Source organism: Mustela nigripes, chromosome X, assembly GCF_022355385.1.
Source record: "Mustela nigripes isolate SB6536 chromosome X, MUSNIG.SB6536, whole genome shotgun sequence".
NCBI classification, from domain to species: Eukaryota; Metazoa; Chordata; class Mammalia; order Carnivora; family Mustelidae; genus Mustela; species Mustela nigripes.
The window spans coordinates 73,764,547-73,780,666 of record NC_081575.1 but is presented as its reverse complement, the minus strand read 5'-3'; the positions used below and the strand labels follow the sequence as shown (position 1 = coordinate 73,780,666).

The 16,120-nt window shown below is 35.2% G+C and overlaps 1 protein-coding gene and 1 pseudogene across 1 annotated transcript in view; one reads left to right on the top strand and one right to left on the bottom strand.

Annotated features, from left to right (window-relative positions):
* The window catches only part of ZC3H12B (zinc finger CCCH-type containing 12B), a 594,748-nt gene that overhangs the window by 396,538 nt on the left and 182,090 nt on the right, over positions 1 to 16,120 (top strand). The gene's annotated exons all lie outside the window — the stretch shown is intronic.
* LOC132007111 (60 kDa heat shock protein, mitochondrial-like) lies at positions 12,224 to 14,868 on the bottom strand (annotated as a pseudogene).

The window sequence follows — 16,120 nt, the reverse complement described above, 5'->3', positions numbered from 1 at the left end:
TTGGTCAAAACAGATTTCTAAATACAAAGAACAAACTGGTGGTTTTCAGAGAGGATGTGAATAGTGGATGGGTTAAATAAATAAAAGGGATTGAGACTTACGGTGAGCACTGAAAAATATAAAACTGTTCATTCATGATGGTTGTGTACCTGAAATTAATATAATAATATGTGTTAATTATACTTCAATGAACTGATGAAGCACTGAACATATCATAAACCAATAATGTACTATAACTTGGCTAAATGAATTCAAATTAAAAAAAGAAAATGTAGTATTCAAAAAATAAGCAAAATACTATGTAAAAGAGAGAAAAGTTAATCATAAATGAAAGGGAAATAAATATATTTTTAATATGCTACCATATAAAACAGTATATTGGTTGTTTAATAATTGAGTCTATTGGTTGCTTCATAATTGAGGCATGAATGTAACTTTGTGAGGTGGTTTTTTTTTTTTTTTTGCAGCAAGAATTAGCTCTTTCAAATTATATACTGATTGGGAGGATATAATTCTAAACAAGCCACAATTATTCCCAACTGAATCTTTTATCATGATTAATACCTATGAGTACTTTTTTGAACATCTGTATTTTTAAACATAAATCAAAAACTGTCTTGGCCTCATTGAGTTTTCATTTTTATGACAATTTTACATACTTTTATTCTTATTATCATTTGATTTTAACACATAAAATTGAGATTATAATACATGGTTGCTATTAGTATATTACTACATTAGTAATTATAGTAGTGTTACATTCATAGTTTACTGGTTTGTAAAATCTCTGAACCAAACACTAAAAAATAAACAAATAAGTAAAAATAAAAATAAGAGATTACTCCATGCAATCAATACATAACACGTATTGCTTGGAGCACTGGGTGTGGTGCATAAACAATGAATTCTGGAACACTGAAAAGAAATTTAAAAAATAAATAAAAATTTTAAAAATAAGAGATTACTTGTAAGAAAGCAGATCATCTAATTTTTAAAAAGGCAATATATTTGAATAATCACTTCACCATAAAAGAGATAATGATTTCAAACAAGCATAAGAAAAGATGTTCATATCATTAATGACTAGGAAACACTATGAGATACTATTGCACACCTGTTAGAATGACTAAAATTAAAATAAAAGATGCCAAGTACACCAAAAACTGAATATTTAAACAAAGATGTAGAGAAATTCATACATACACTGCTGGCGAGAACATAAATTGATACAACTACACTGGGAAAAGAGTTTGACAGTTTCTTAAAAAGTTAAATATGAAACTACCATATGAACTAGTCATTCCACTCTTAGTCATTATCCAAGAGAAAATAAAGCATATGTCCATGCAAAGATTTGTATACACATATTTATAGCAGCTTTATTTGTAAAACTCCAAATAACCCAAAGGTTTATAAGCAAGTAAATGAATAAAGAAATTACAGTATATCTATACAGTGGAATATTACTCAGCAGTGATCTGAAAGGCAGAAGGAAAAAGGTACTCTGGGTCAGAGGACCTATATTCCAGTTCTAGCTCCAGCAGTCTGGAGTTTTATGACACAGAATAAGTCACAAAATATTTCACAGCCTCAGTTTTCTCATTTATGTAATGGGATAAATTAAAGTATTTACCTTGTTTATTTCATATGTTGGTTCTAAAACTCAACTGAGGTAAATATCTGGAATTGTGTGGTAAATTGTAATTTGTATGACTTTTTTGAGGTATGAACTTTTAAAAATTGAAGTATATTTGGCAGACAATATTATATTAGTTTCTAGTGTACAACACACTAATGTGACAATTCAATACATTAAGCTATGCTCACTTCAGTTCTATAGATTAAGCTATTTACCATCTATCACCACTCAATGTTATTGCAATATTATTAATTATATTACCTATTCAGTGCTTTCCATCCTTGTGACCTATTTATTTTATAACTGGAAGCTTGTATCTTGTAGTCCCCTTCACCTATTTCTCTCATCTCCCTCAATCCCACCCCCTCTGGCAACCAGCAGTTGATTTGCTATGTTTATGATTCCATTTCTGTTTTGTTGGTTGGTTAGTTTTGGTTTTTAGAAGCCACATATAAGTAAAATTATATGGTATTTTTCTCTGTCTGACTTATCCACTTAGCATATTAATTTCTTCTTCTGATTAAATTTATGAAAGCACCTTTTCTGAAAATTTTTTCTTCTAATGTTTTCTCAGATTAAAGACTATGGTTTGAGAGCTTCTTTAAATTTTAAGTAATAATGATAAATTTTTATCATTCTTGCAAAGTTGACTTTTGTTGACTAAAAGATAGTAAGAACAACATCATGACTGTTCACTTTTTTAAAAGGTGTTTTACTTATTTATTTGACAGACAGAGATCACAAGTAGGCAAAGAAGTAGGCAAAGAGAGAGGAGGAAGCAGGTTCTCCATTGAGCAGAGAGCCTGATGCGGGGCTTGATCCCAGGACCTTGGGATCACGACCTGAGCCAAAGGCAGAGGCTTTAACCCACTGAGCCACCCAGGTGCCTGACTGTTTACTTTTAGCATATCAACAGTATTTATGGTCAGTCTGAACCCTATTGCTTTGCTTCCAGACTCCAATAAGGTATTTGGGACACTAAAATATCCAATCTGTCTTTCACTTTCACTCTGTCAAACTCAAATAAAACCTTTTGACCAGAATATATTTGTATCATGAAAAAAACAAGATTAGTATTTACACATGCAAGTTGGCCTCCAAAATTGTACAGATTTATTCTCTCTGTTTGGTTTAATGGCCTTCTTAAAATGATATTTGGGTAAGAACATGAAACCATACAAAGCTAATTCCTCCCAAAGAAAATATATGAAACTAAGTTAATGTATGGACTACTACACATTACTTAATGGTCCTAATTTGGATTGGTTTGGTTCTTATTGGTTAACCTGTATTAGTGATTTAATATATATGAACTGTGTATTGCAGTGATATTGTCCTTGGTATATTATATATGGTAACACATACACACACATACACACTAGTACTATACATACTAGTATGTACCACACACACCATATTCTTTTGCTCTAGTACATGTATACATACTATAACAAATGAAAGTTTTTATCCCCATTAGGGGAACAAATGGTTTCTGATTTAATATCTGTACCAAGAGAGATGATACTTCTTTCCAATTGGTAGATATAGAAAGTGGGGTTATTGGTTTGGCTTTTTTTTTTTCTTATAGAGACTTCTTTCTTCCTCATCTTGGTCATGTATTGTGTTAGGTATCCCTTTAACTTGCTCATGAAATTTAGAAAATTCTTAGATTCCTTTTTTTGTATGCATTTGTTCTTTGCTACTGCAAGTTTGTATTTATTTGCTTCTCTCTCTCTCCTGTTCATTAGGCCACTGTAAAGTTTAAGTTTTCAGAAAGCTAGCAAAGACTGATACCATTTCTTAAACCTCTTCAGTCCCTTCTGTATTCTAGCAAGGTTTTACTCCGAGGGAGACATATGTTTAATAGTCACCAATTGTGCTTCTTCTTATTCCTCTACAAAGAAGTCTTAACAGCCAAGTTTCAAGATACTGCAGCTTCTTTTAAGAACCATAGTTTCGTAGGTGAACTGGAAAAGAGAGATAATGACCACCTACCTACCTCCTTCATCCTGGGCACATGGGAAGGTAGGTGAGTAGCAGCTCGTTCAAGACATGCATCCACATTTACATCATTGTGTGAATAATTTTAACTATTGCCTCAAAATTTTGCCTCCTATCTTGCTTGCCTATAAGATAACAAGCAAATTAAAAAAAAATAGCTGCTATTCAGTGATGAAGACAAAAAGAAAAATTTGGAAGGTCAAGAAAGTGCTTTCTTCCTACAGGGTCTTATAAGCTATTTAGCAACTATTTTTGGAGCATCTACTATATGTGAGGCTTAGCACAGGGGACTTAAAGTAAGTTTCAACTTTTCCTTAAGAAGTTTAGTGTAGCAGAATGAAAGCTACTGAGAAAAGTCTTCTTAATGTCCTTTTAGACTCCAGAGGCAGATAGTGAGTCTTTTCTTGGCCTCCCACAAATGTATTTTTGCATCTATAAATCATTAAAACTGTAGAATCAGAAGGGGGTCTCTTAGTGCCATATGTGGAAAAACAAGGTAGACCCTTTCATCATGATAGCTATGGCGATAAGAAGCTTCAACTAACAACATATTTACCGGTATGACTAAATTAGATACCAGTGAGAATGTATTTCTCCACAAATTAGTAATCCTGGGTTGAAGTAAGTAACGCTATGATCTTGATAGCATATATATGAGGCATCAACTCCAGAGCAACATTTTACTCTTCAAGAATCATGGGTTTCTTTGGACAGAGAAATTTGGTGTGTTATTTTCCTGAAATTCACATATTTCTAAGTGAACTGTGGAATAATTTTTCTAATGATTTTATGTTAAATAGTGCCAGTTTATCTTGTCTTGACATGTTTTAAAACTTTAAACAAATTTAGGTTCAGCAAGTAGGGGAAAGAGAGGAGTTGAGATGGCAGAGGAGTAAGGGAACCTAATTTCATCTGGTCCCTGGAATTCAGATAGATAGTTATCAGATCATTCTGAACACCTGCAACATTAATCAGACATCTGAGAGAAGAATTGTTGCAATTCCACAAATAGAAAAGTGACCACTTTTTGGAAGGTAGTAGGTGTGAAGATGTGAATCTGGGGTGCTATATTGAAAGAAAAGGTGGAGGGGAGGGAACCTGCTTAAGAAAGATACTCTATTATAAGCAATAGAGTACAAATCAGAACTTTCAGAAATCTGCTACAGTGAGAGATGAACCTGGCATAATGGTACTCAGGTGGTGAAGCAGGATGGGATCTGATGTGGGACAGTGTTGTGTCACAGGATCCCTGGAGCAAAAGAAGAAAGAGGGTTCCTGAATCCAGTAGGGTTCCCAGGGACCAGAGTGGGGAAGCCAGCTAAAAATAACAGGACTAGGAGGCGGCTTTGTGCTTGGTGTTGCCATAAACTGAGATCAACTGCATGGTCACCTGATTGTTCTTTGGGCAGCGGCACAGAAAAGGTAGAAGTGGGGAAAGACCCCCCCCCCCGGGAGGAACAGTGTGGGTCCACTACATGAGTCCATAAACTTTGAAGACCTGGAAATTGGTTCACATGCCTGAGATCAAAATGGTGGGTCACAGGCTGGGTGAACACATAGTTTGGTCAGAAACCAGGGAGACATAAGTGACCAGCTGCTTTTATTTCGAGGGCTCATTGAAGAATGGAGAATGCAGATTTTCAGCTCCAGGGCTGGAGAGTGGGTCTCTGTCATGTTCATCTCCTCTGTTGGTGCTTAAACTTTTCAGGGAGCAAGCAGTGCCATATAGTGGAATACAGAATCACTTAAATGGAGTCGGGCCCCTTGTCAATGGAGGCACAATTCCACAAGGGCAAGGACACCTAAGAATCAGTGCAACAGATCTCTTGCCCTGAAGACCAGCAGGAAAACCTAGATGGCATGAAGTTTACCCATCATAGAGAACTGCAAAACATCAGTCCTTGGGGAAAACAGTATACAACATTCGTGGGCTTTTAATTATTTTTCAGCATTTCAGGTTTTTTTAGCTGTTTTATTATATTTTCAGTTCTTTTTATACACACACACACATAGTGATAGATAGATAGATAACTGATCAAATTTTGTATGTTTTGATATATTTCAATATATTTTGTATATTTTGGTTTGTTTGTTAAAAGAAACTAGATTCCCAAAATAAGGAAGAAAGAAAAACTTACATATATATACATAATGTATATGTATATATGTATGTATATACATTATGTATATACATATGTATGTATATATACATATACATGGAACATTCTCTAGAATAGATCACATACTGGATCACAAATCAGTTCTCAACTGATACAAAATATACTGAGATTATTCTGTGCATATTTAGAGACCACAATGTTTTGAAACTTGAAGTCAAGTACAAGAAAAATTTTGGTAGGAACACAAATACATGGAATTAAAGAGCATCCTACTAAAGAATGAATGGAGAAACAAGGAAATTAAAAAGAATTTAAAACATACATGAAAGCAAATGAAAATCAGAACACTACATTTTAGAACCATTGGAATGCAGCAAGGGTGGTCCTAAGAGGGAATTATATAGCAATAGAGGTCTGTCTTAAGAAATAAGAAAATTCTCAAATACACACCCTAAACTTACACTTAAAGGAGCTGGAAAAAGAAGAGAAAATAAAGCCTAAATCCAGCAGAAGAGAAATAATAATGATTAGAGCATAAGTCAATGATAGAGAAATCAGAAAAATGGTAGAACAGATCAAGGAAAATAGAAACTGCTTCTTTAAGAGAATCAAGAAGATCAATGAACTCTAAGCCAGACATGGAGAGGGAGAGAGAGAGAAATAGAGAGAGAGAGAGAGAGAGAACTCAAATAAAACCATGAGAGAAAAAGGAGACAACACAACCAATGCAGAAGAATTAAAAACAATTCTAAGAGAATATTGTGAGCAATTATATGACAACAAATTAGGCAATCTGGAAGAAATGGAGGCATTCCTAGAAACATATAAACTACCAAAGCTGAAACAGGAAGGAATAGAAAACCTGAACAGACACATCATCAGCAAAGAAATTGAATCAGTTATCAGAAATCTTACAACAAACAAGAGCCCATGGCCACATGCCCTCCCAAGTGATTTCTACAAAATATTAAAGAGGAGAAGGGAGTTGGGAGAAATGGGAAGGGGAGATGAACCTTGAGAGACTGTGGACTCTGAGAAACAAACTGAGGGTTTTGGAAAGGGGTGGGGGCTTGGGAGGACCTGGTGGTGGGTGTTAAGTAGGACACATATTGCATGGATCACTGGGTGTGCATGAACAATGAATCTTGGAACATTGAAAAAAGTAAATTAAATTATAAAACACTTATTTATAAAAAAAAATAAAGAGGAATTAATACCTATTCTTCTGAAACGATTTCAAAAATTAGAAATGGAAGGAAAACTTCCACACTCATTCTATGAGGCCAGCATTACTTTGATCCCAAAACCAAAGAACCCCTCAAAAAGAATTACAGACCAATATCCTTTATGAACATGGTTGCCAAAATTCTTGCCAAGATATTATCTAGAAACATCCAATAGTACGTTAAAAGGATTATTCACCATGAACAGGTGGGATTTATTCCTCAGCTGCAACAGTGATTCAACATCCACAAATCAATCAATGTGATACATTAATGAGAAAAGAAAGGACAAGAACATGAGCCTCATAATAGATGCAGAAAACACATTTGACAAAATGCAGCATTGTTTCTTCAAAATATCTCCACTATGTAAAGATAGAGGGAACATACTTCAATGTCATAAAAGCCACATATGAAAACCCACATTAAATATACTCAATGGGAGTGGGAGGAAGACAAACCATAAGTGACTCTTAATCTCACAAAACAAACTGAGGGTTGCTGGGGGGAGGGGGTTTGGGAGAAGGGGGTGGGATTATGGACATTGGGGAGGGTATGTGCTTTGGTGAGTGCTGTGAAGTGTGTAAACCTGGTGATTCACAGACCTGTACTCCTGGGGATAAAAATATATGTTTATAAAAAATAAAAAATTTAAAAAAAATATATATATATACTCAATGGAGAAAAACTGAGGGATTTTCCCCTATGGCCAGGAAAATGACAGGAATGTCAACTCTCACTGCTGCTCTTCAACATATTACTAGAAGTCAGTTTCAGCAATCAGACAACAAAAAGAAATAACGGGCATCCAAATCAGCAAAGAAGAAGTCAAATTCTGTTTGCAGATGGCATGATACTCCATAGAAAACAAAAGAAGTCACCCCAAAATTGCTAGAACTCATCCAGGACTCAGGAAAGTGGCAAGATACAAAATTAATGCACAGAAATAGGTTGCATTTATATATACTAACAATGAGAAAGAAGAAAGATACATCAAGGAATTGATCTCATTTACAACTGAACCAAAAACCATAAGATAGCTAGAAATAAACCTAACCAAAGAGGTAAATGATCTGTACTCTGAAAAGTACAGAGCAGTTGTGAACAAAATTGAGGAAGACACAAAGAAATGGAAAAACATTCTATGATTGTTGATTGGAAGAACAAATATTGTTAAAATGTCTATGTTATCCAAAGCAATCTACATGTTCAATACAACCTCTATCAAAATGCCATCAGCATTTTTCATGGTGGTAGAACAAATAATCCTAAAATTTGCATGAAACCATAAAAAACCCAAGTAACCATAGTAATGATGAGAAAGAAAACCAGTAGGAGGCATCACAATTCCAGGCTTTAAGATACATTACATAGCTGTAACCATTAAGACAGCATGGTATTGGCACAAAAAGAGAAACAGATCAGTGGAACAGAATAGAGAACCCAGAACTAACTAATCTTTGACAAAGCAGGAAAGAATATCAAGTGAAAAAAAGTCTCTACAACAAATGATGTTGGGAAAGTTGGACAGGGAGACCCAGAAGAATGAAAAAGGACCACTGTACACCAATTAAACTTAAATGGATGAAAGACCTAAATGTGAGACAGGAATCCATGATAATTAAGAGTACACAGTATGCAACAACTTTCAACTTGATTGCAGCAACTTCCTACTACACCCATTTCCAAGGCAAGGGAAACAAAAACAAAGATAAACTGAGAAATTATGAAGATAAAAAGATTCTGCACAGTAAAAGAAACAGTCAAGAAAACTAAAAGGCAACCTATAAAATGGGAGAAGATATTTGCCAGTGACTTAACAGATAAAGGACTAGTATCTAAAATCTATTAAGAACTTATCAAGATGCCCTTCAACGGATGAATGGATAAGGAAGATGTGGTCCATATACACTATGGAGTATTATGCTCCATGAGAAAGGATGAATACCCAAGTTTTGTAGCAACATGGATGGGACTGGAAGAGATTATGTTGAGTGAAATAAGTCAAGCAGAGAGAGTCAATTATCATATGGTTTCACTTATTTGTGGAGCGTAACAAATATCATGGAGGACAAGGGGTGTTAGAGAGGAGAAGGGAGTTGGGGTAAATTGGAAGGGGAGGTGAATCACGAGAGACTATGGACTCTGAAAAACAATCTGAGGGGTTTGAAGTGGCGGGGGGGGGGGAGGTTGGGGTACCGGGTGGTGGGTATTATAGAGATCACAGATTGCATGGAGCACTGGGTGTGGTGAAAAAATAATGAATACTGTTTTTCTGAAAATAAATAAATTGAAAAAATTAAAGAAAAAAGAACTTATCAAATGTAACACCCAAAACCAGAAAATCCAGTCAAGAAACGGACAGAAGACATGAACAGAGATTTCTCCAAAGAAGACATACAGATGGCCAACAGATACGTGAAAAAAAAAAAATGCTTAACATCACTCAGTTTAAGGGAGACACAAATCAAAACCACAATGAAATGCCACCTCACAGCAGTCAGACTGGCTAAAATTAACAAGTCAGGAAACAATAGCTCTCAGCAAAGAAGCAAAGAAAGAGAAACCCTCTTACACTGTTGGTGGGAATAAAAAATTGTACAGCCACTCTGGAAAAGAGTATAAAGTTTCTTCAAAAAATTAAAGATAGAGGTACTCGGGATGCCTGGGTGGCTCAGTGGGTTAAAGCCTCTGCCTTCAGCTTGGGTCATGTTCCCAGAGTCCTGGGATCAAAACCCACATCAGGCTCTCTGCTCAGCAGGGAGCCTGCTTCCCCTTCTCTCTCTATGCCTGCCTCTCTGCCTACTTGTGATCTCTGTCAAATAAATAAATAAAATTTTTAAAAAAAGAGATAGAGTTACTCTTTGATCCAACAATTGCACTACTAGATATTTATCCAAAGGATACAACAATAGTGATTCAAAGGAGCACATGCACCCCAATGTTTTTAGAAGCAATGTCCCCTATTGCCAAAATATGGAAAGAACCCAAATGGCTATCAACAAATGAATGGATAAAGAAGATATGGTATCTATACACAATGCAATAATACTCACACATCAAAAAGAATGAAATCTTGTCATTTGTAATGACGTGGATGGGACTGGAGGGTATTGTGTTAAGTAAATAAGTCAGTCAGAGAAAGACCAATACATATTATTTCTCTCATATGTGGAATTTAAGAAACAAAAGAGATGAACATAGGGAAAGAAAAGGAAATAAAAAATAAATTTAAAAGAGTAGGAGGGAAAGTATAAGAGATTCTTAACTACAAAAAACTGAGGGTTGCTGGAGGGGAAAGTGTAGATGTTGGGATAATTGGGTAAAGGACATTAAGAGGGCACTTGATGTAATGAGCACTGGGTGTTACATACAACTGATGAATCACTGGATTATACCCCTTAATCTAATAATACAGTATATGTTAATATAAATATGTAAATACCAAAATATAAATAAATAAATATAAATACAATATAAATAAATAAATAAATAATTTGAAGATAGAGTTATCCTATGACCCAGCAGCTGCACTACTAATTATTTATCATAATGGATAATAGAATAGTGATTCAAAGGCAGCACATTGAATCCAATGTTTATAGAAGTAATGTCCACAATTGTCAAACTATGAAAAAAGTCCATATGTCCATTGACAGATGAATGGATAAAGAAGAAGTATATATATATACAATGGAATATTACTCTGCCATCAAAAGGAACAAAACCTTGGCATTTGCAATGATATGGATGGAACTAGAGGGTATTATGCTGAGTGAAATGAGTCCGTTAGAGAAAGGCAAATACCACGAGTTCATATGTGGAATTTAAGAAACAAATCAGATAAACTTAGTATATGGGAAGGAAAAAATAAAGTAAGATGAATACAGTGAGGGTGAGAAGCCATACGGGACCTTTAACTGTAGGAAAAAAACTTAGGGTTACTGGATGTGAGGTGGGTTGAACGATGGGGTAACTGGGTGATGGGTATTAAGGATGGCGCTTAAAGTAATGAGCACTGGGTGTTGTATACAATGATGAATCACTAAATTCTTCCTCTGAAACAAGTAATACAGCATATATTAGTATAAAGACATAAGTTTTAAAAAGCTAAACATAAAGCTAATCTAAGACCTAGCATTTGGACTACTAGGCCTATATCCAAAGGATAAAAACATAGTGACTTGAAGGGGCACATGCACCCTAATGTCTCCATTACAGCATTAATTAATACAGCATTAATTTTCACAGTAGCTGATAAATGGAAAGTGCCCAGATGTCCATTAACATATGAATGGATAAAGAAGATGTGGTGTGTCTATATAGTGGAACATTACCCAGCCATCAAAAACAATGAAATCTTGCCATTTGCAATGGCATGGATAGAACTAGAGGATATTATGCTAAGCATATAAGTCACTCAGAGAAAGACAAATACTGTATGATTTCACTCATATGTGGAATTTAAGATGGAAAGTAGATGGACTTGGAGTAGAGAAGGAAAAATAAAATAAGATGAAACATGGAGACAAATTCTCAAAAGGGACACTTAACTATAGGAAACAAACTGAGGGTTGTTGAAGGGGAGGTGATTATGGGGCTGCAGTAATTGGGTGATGGGCTTTAGGAAGGCACTTAAAGTAATAAGCATAGGGTGTTGTATGCAACTAACAAATCACTAAATTCTAACTCTGAAACTAATAATAATACAGTATATGTTAATTAAATTGAATTGAATTAAAAATAAAAAAAATTTAAACGAATTTTTGTTAACAGAGATTGTCATATAATTAGATTATTTTTCTACTTTAGACACAATTATTCTTACTCTCCACAGAAAGGCTGCTTCTCAATTTTCCATCTGGTGATGGCAATCACTAAAATCCGAAGTTCAACAGAATAGTTGTAAAAATGCCTCAGTGATTTCAGTTGAAAGCAACACATTTGTTACATGGCTCTTGCACTTAGGTATCAGGAATGTACAAATGTGTTTTTATTAAAAAACACAAAATGGATTTTCTGTAGGCATTGACAAAGACAGAATTAAACAATGATATGTTGTTAACTGAAATCAGCAAGTATTGGTTATAGTTATCTTCTTAAAGATCAGCCAGGCTTTTCTTCGGTCATTACCTTCAGCTCACTTCTCTGAAGTTGTTAGTGAGAATCAGCTTGGTGATTGGTGAGATCAATTGCATTGAACTTCCTCTCAGTTTATTAATAAAGTACTATTATAAGAATTAGGATATGCCACCTCCTATACCACATCCCATTCCACCCATTCTAGGGTCTTTAGGAATTTCAGTGACTAGATCTTCTCTTGAACTTAACAGAGAGACCACTTTGGCAGTAACCAATAAAACAGTTCTTACAACCTTAGTTGAGTCAATTATTCCTTTTTCCTTTATTCAATGATGAGTCAATTATTCCTTTTTCCATGATATTCACAAAACCTCTAAGCATAACCTCATACTCATCTTCTGAGGAACTTTGCATAACTTTCTCAATTATTAGTGATACTTCAGTATCTACATTCTTAGCCATGGTCATTGCAGGAATTTTGGGTGTTTAAATAATTTCTATATCAGTTTTTTGATCTTCAGGAGCTAATTTTTTAAAAATATTTATTTATTTGAGGGAGAGGGAGAGAGAGAGAGAGAGAGAGAACATAAGTGGGGGAAGGACAAAAGGAGAGCGAGAAGCAGACTGTCCACTGAGCATGGAGTCCAATGCAACATGGGGCTTGATCCTAGGACACTGAGATCATGTCCTAAGCCAAACGCAGCTGCTTAACCAAGTGAGCTGCCTGGATACCCCAGAAACTGTAATTATTGATTCCAAAGCTGGAATGCTTCAAAGCATGACACAATCCCTTCCCAGAACAATGCCTTCAACAGAAGCTCATGTAGCATTGAGGGAAACCATAGCTGTTTTTCTTTTCAATATCTCTTGTCCCATCAACTTTCAGCACAGCTACTCTATCTGAAAGTTTGGGCAGACGTTCAATCAGTTTTTGCTTTTCATGTTCACTAGTTGTGATATCTAACTGCTTGATGATTTTTTGAAGACAATTTTCAATTTGAGCCTTGTCACAATTTCTTTTCAAGATCATGGCATCATCTTTGGTCACAATGACCTCTCCAACTTTTGCTAAGTCATGAGGCTGAATATTTCAAGATTTGGGGGAAATTGGAGGGAGATATGAACCAAAAGAGACTGTGGACTCTGAGAAACAAACTGGGGGTTCTGGAAGGAAGGGGGGTGTTGGGTGAGCCTGGTAATAGGTATTAAGGAGAGCACATATTGCATTGAGCACTGGGTGTGATGCATAAACAATGAATCTTGGAACACTGAAAAAATAAAATGAAGTTAAAAAAAAAAAAGATTTCATCTGTTGATGGACATCTAGGTTCTTTCCATAGTTTGGCTATTGTGGACATTGCTGCTATAAACATTCGGGTGCACGTGCCCCTTTGGATCACTATGTTTGTATCTTTAGGGTAAATACCCAATAGTGCAATTGCTGGGTCTAGAGCATATCATGCTTAGCGAAATAAGTCAAGTAGAGAAAGACAACTATCATATGATCTCCCTGATATGAGGAAGTGGTGATGCAACATGGGGGCTTAAGTGGGTACGAGAAGAATAAATGAAACAAGATGGGATTGGGAGGGAGACAAACCATAAGTGACTCTTAATCTCACAAAACAAACTTAGGGTTGCTGGGGGGAGGGGGTTTGGGAGAAGGGGCTGGGATTATGGACATTGGGGAGGGTATGTGCTTTGGTGAGTGCTGTGAAGTGTGTAAACCTGGTGATTCACAGACCTGTACCCCTGGGGATAAAAATATATGTTTATAAAAAATAAAAAAATAAAATAACAATCAAAAAAATAAAAAAAAAAGATTTAGTGTCAATCCTTCATTTCCAAACACTGCACCACCAATAGCAACTACTTTCTCTTTAGTCTGATTCTTTTCATTGTCACCAAAACCTAGCACTTTGACTGCTACAACCAGAAGGCTAATTTTTAGTCTATTAAAAATGAGTTTATTCAGATCTTCTTCATCAACATCTAGCGATTACGACCAAGGGTTAATGGGGAGCATTGGTAATTTCAGGAGCATACACAGTGTCTTGGACTCTGGAAACTTTCTTTTCACCTCCATAGAATATAGAATAATGGAATTCATATTTCTGACCTTTTAATGTATTAATGAAGTATGGAGAAATACACTTTCAATCAAATTTCATGCCCTGAATTATTTCTAATTCATGCTTAAGTGTTTTTCCATCCTTTACTATGATGACTCCCATTCTTCTAGCTTTTTTCCATTGCATCAGAAATGATGTTGCACATTTCTTTGTTTCCATTAGCAGAAATTGTAGAAATCTGAGCAATTTCATCAGGGGTTGTCACAAGTTTAGACTGCTTCATCAATTACAGCATCAACAGCTAACATCACACCTCTCCTGATTTTCACAGGATTAGCACTTTTGCTAATCTCTAAGCCTTCCTTGGCAATAGAGTGTGCCAGGAAAATAGAAGTAGTGGTGTCATCACCGGGATCTTTATTTGTGTTACTGACATCTTGAACAGGCTTAGTACCAATATTTTTATATTTATCTTTAAGTCAATGGACTTTGCAACAATCACACCATCTTTTGATACTTTGGGTATTTTCCAACTCTTTCCAATAATCACTGTTCTTCCCTTTGGCCCCATAGTAAGAGCTATCAAGATCAACTAAAAGGTCTACACATTGAAGCATTAAAGCTCAGGCATCTACACCAAATTTTACTTCTTTGGAATAAACCTGAATGAGATAAGCTAATGTCCTAGACGCTGGCCTAATTTCAGGAAGAACTGCAGGTAATCAAAGCATTTCTGTGGGGCAGCAGCAGGGTGTGCCAGCACTCAGGCAAGTTGTAGGAAGCAAGTGAGAGGAAGATTTCCTCCTGTTGTGAATTTTAGTTGATTTTTTCTTCTATCAAGTATCAATCACTCAGATGTCCTATTCATATAGTAATGTAATTTTCCAATACATATTTAATTTTAAGAATTATTTCCCATTATCCTTCCAAGCCATCAGAGTGTTCAATAAGTTCCAGTTTTTTCAAAGTCTGAAGTTACATCTTTTGGATTGCATCTGGTACCAAGAAGCAACACAAAAACTTTATTTATTGAATATTATGGTCATATTTAAAGTTTGGGGAGTATAGCTACCACACTACTAAAAGAAATATTCAGAGAATGGAAAAATATATAAGGCTAGTAAGTGGTGATAATGATGAGGACCTTCACAAACCTTGGTTAGGCCATACTTTGCTCCTAGACCATGGTTTAATGCTCTAACTTCTAGTTGAGGAATATATTTTAAGATCTTAAAGTTATAAAATGATAATTTATTATTATATAATAATTCAGCACTTTACATTTTTCAGAAAGATGATTCACTCATCTTGAGGTAGAAGGGAATAAGTAAGAAGGTTCAAGGTTAGTTTTATCCAAGTGTTTTTCTTGTTTCTGCCAACTTGTAAACTGTACGTGTGACTTTTTAGTTAATATGACTGCAAGTGAACTAAAAAGTAGAAAAGTCTCTCTAAGGTGGAAATATTCATTCCAGGTGTTTAGGAAAATTAATATTTATTCTAAATTGTGGTCCTTTAACTTTTAAGATCTTCACTTTGCATAGATCATCAAGAAGGAATAGTAATACTTAATCTTCAAACTGTACATAAGAGCCATCTGGAAACATTCTGCTACTTAATGAAAAGTGTAGATAAAGTAGCTCTCCTTGAATTCACTGTTCATATATACTTTTCTTTAGTATGTGTGTGTGTGTGTGTACAGGTAATGTGTGTGTGTGTGTGTGTGTACAGGTAATTTGGCTATGGTTCTTTTGGATTGAGTCTTATCCGTAGTCACAAGATAAGTTCTCTTAAGCCTATGGAAGATTCTGAGCATATATATATATATATATCACCTCTGATTAGCACAAATATTGAAAAGAACTATCAGTCTTTGAGATCAAAATAGTCTGCTACTGACTGTCGTACTGAACTTTAAATGGGTAAAATGTGTTTCAGAGAATGATTTATTGAATTCTTACCATAAGTTTGCCTTCTGCTTATGTA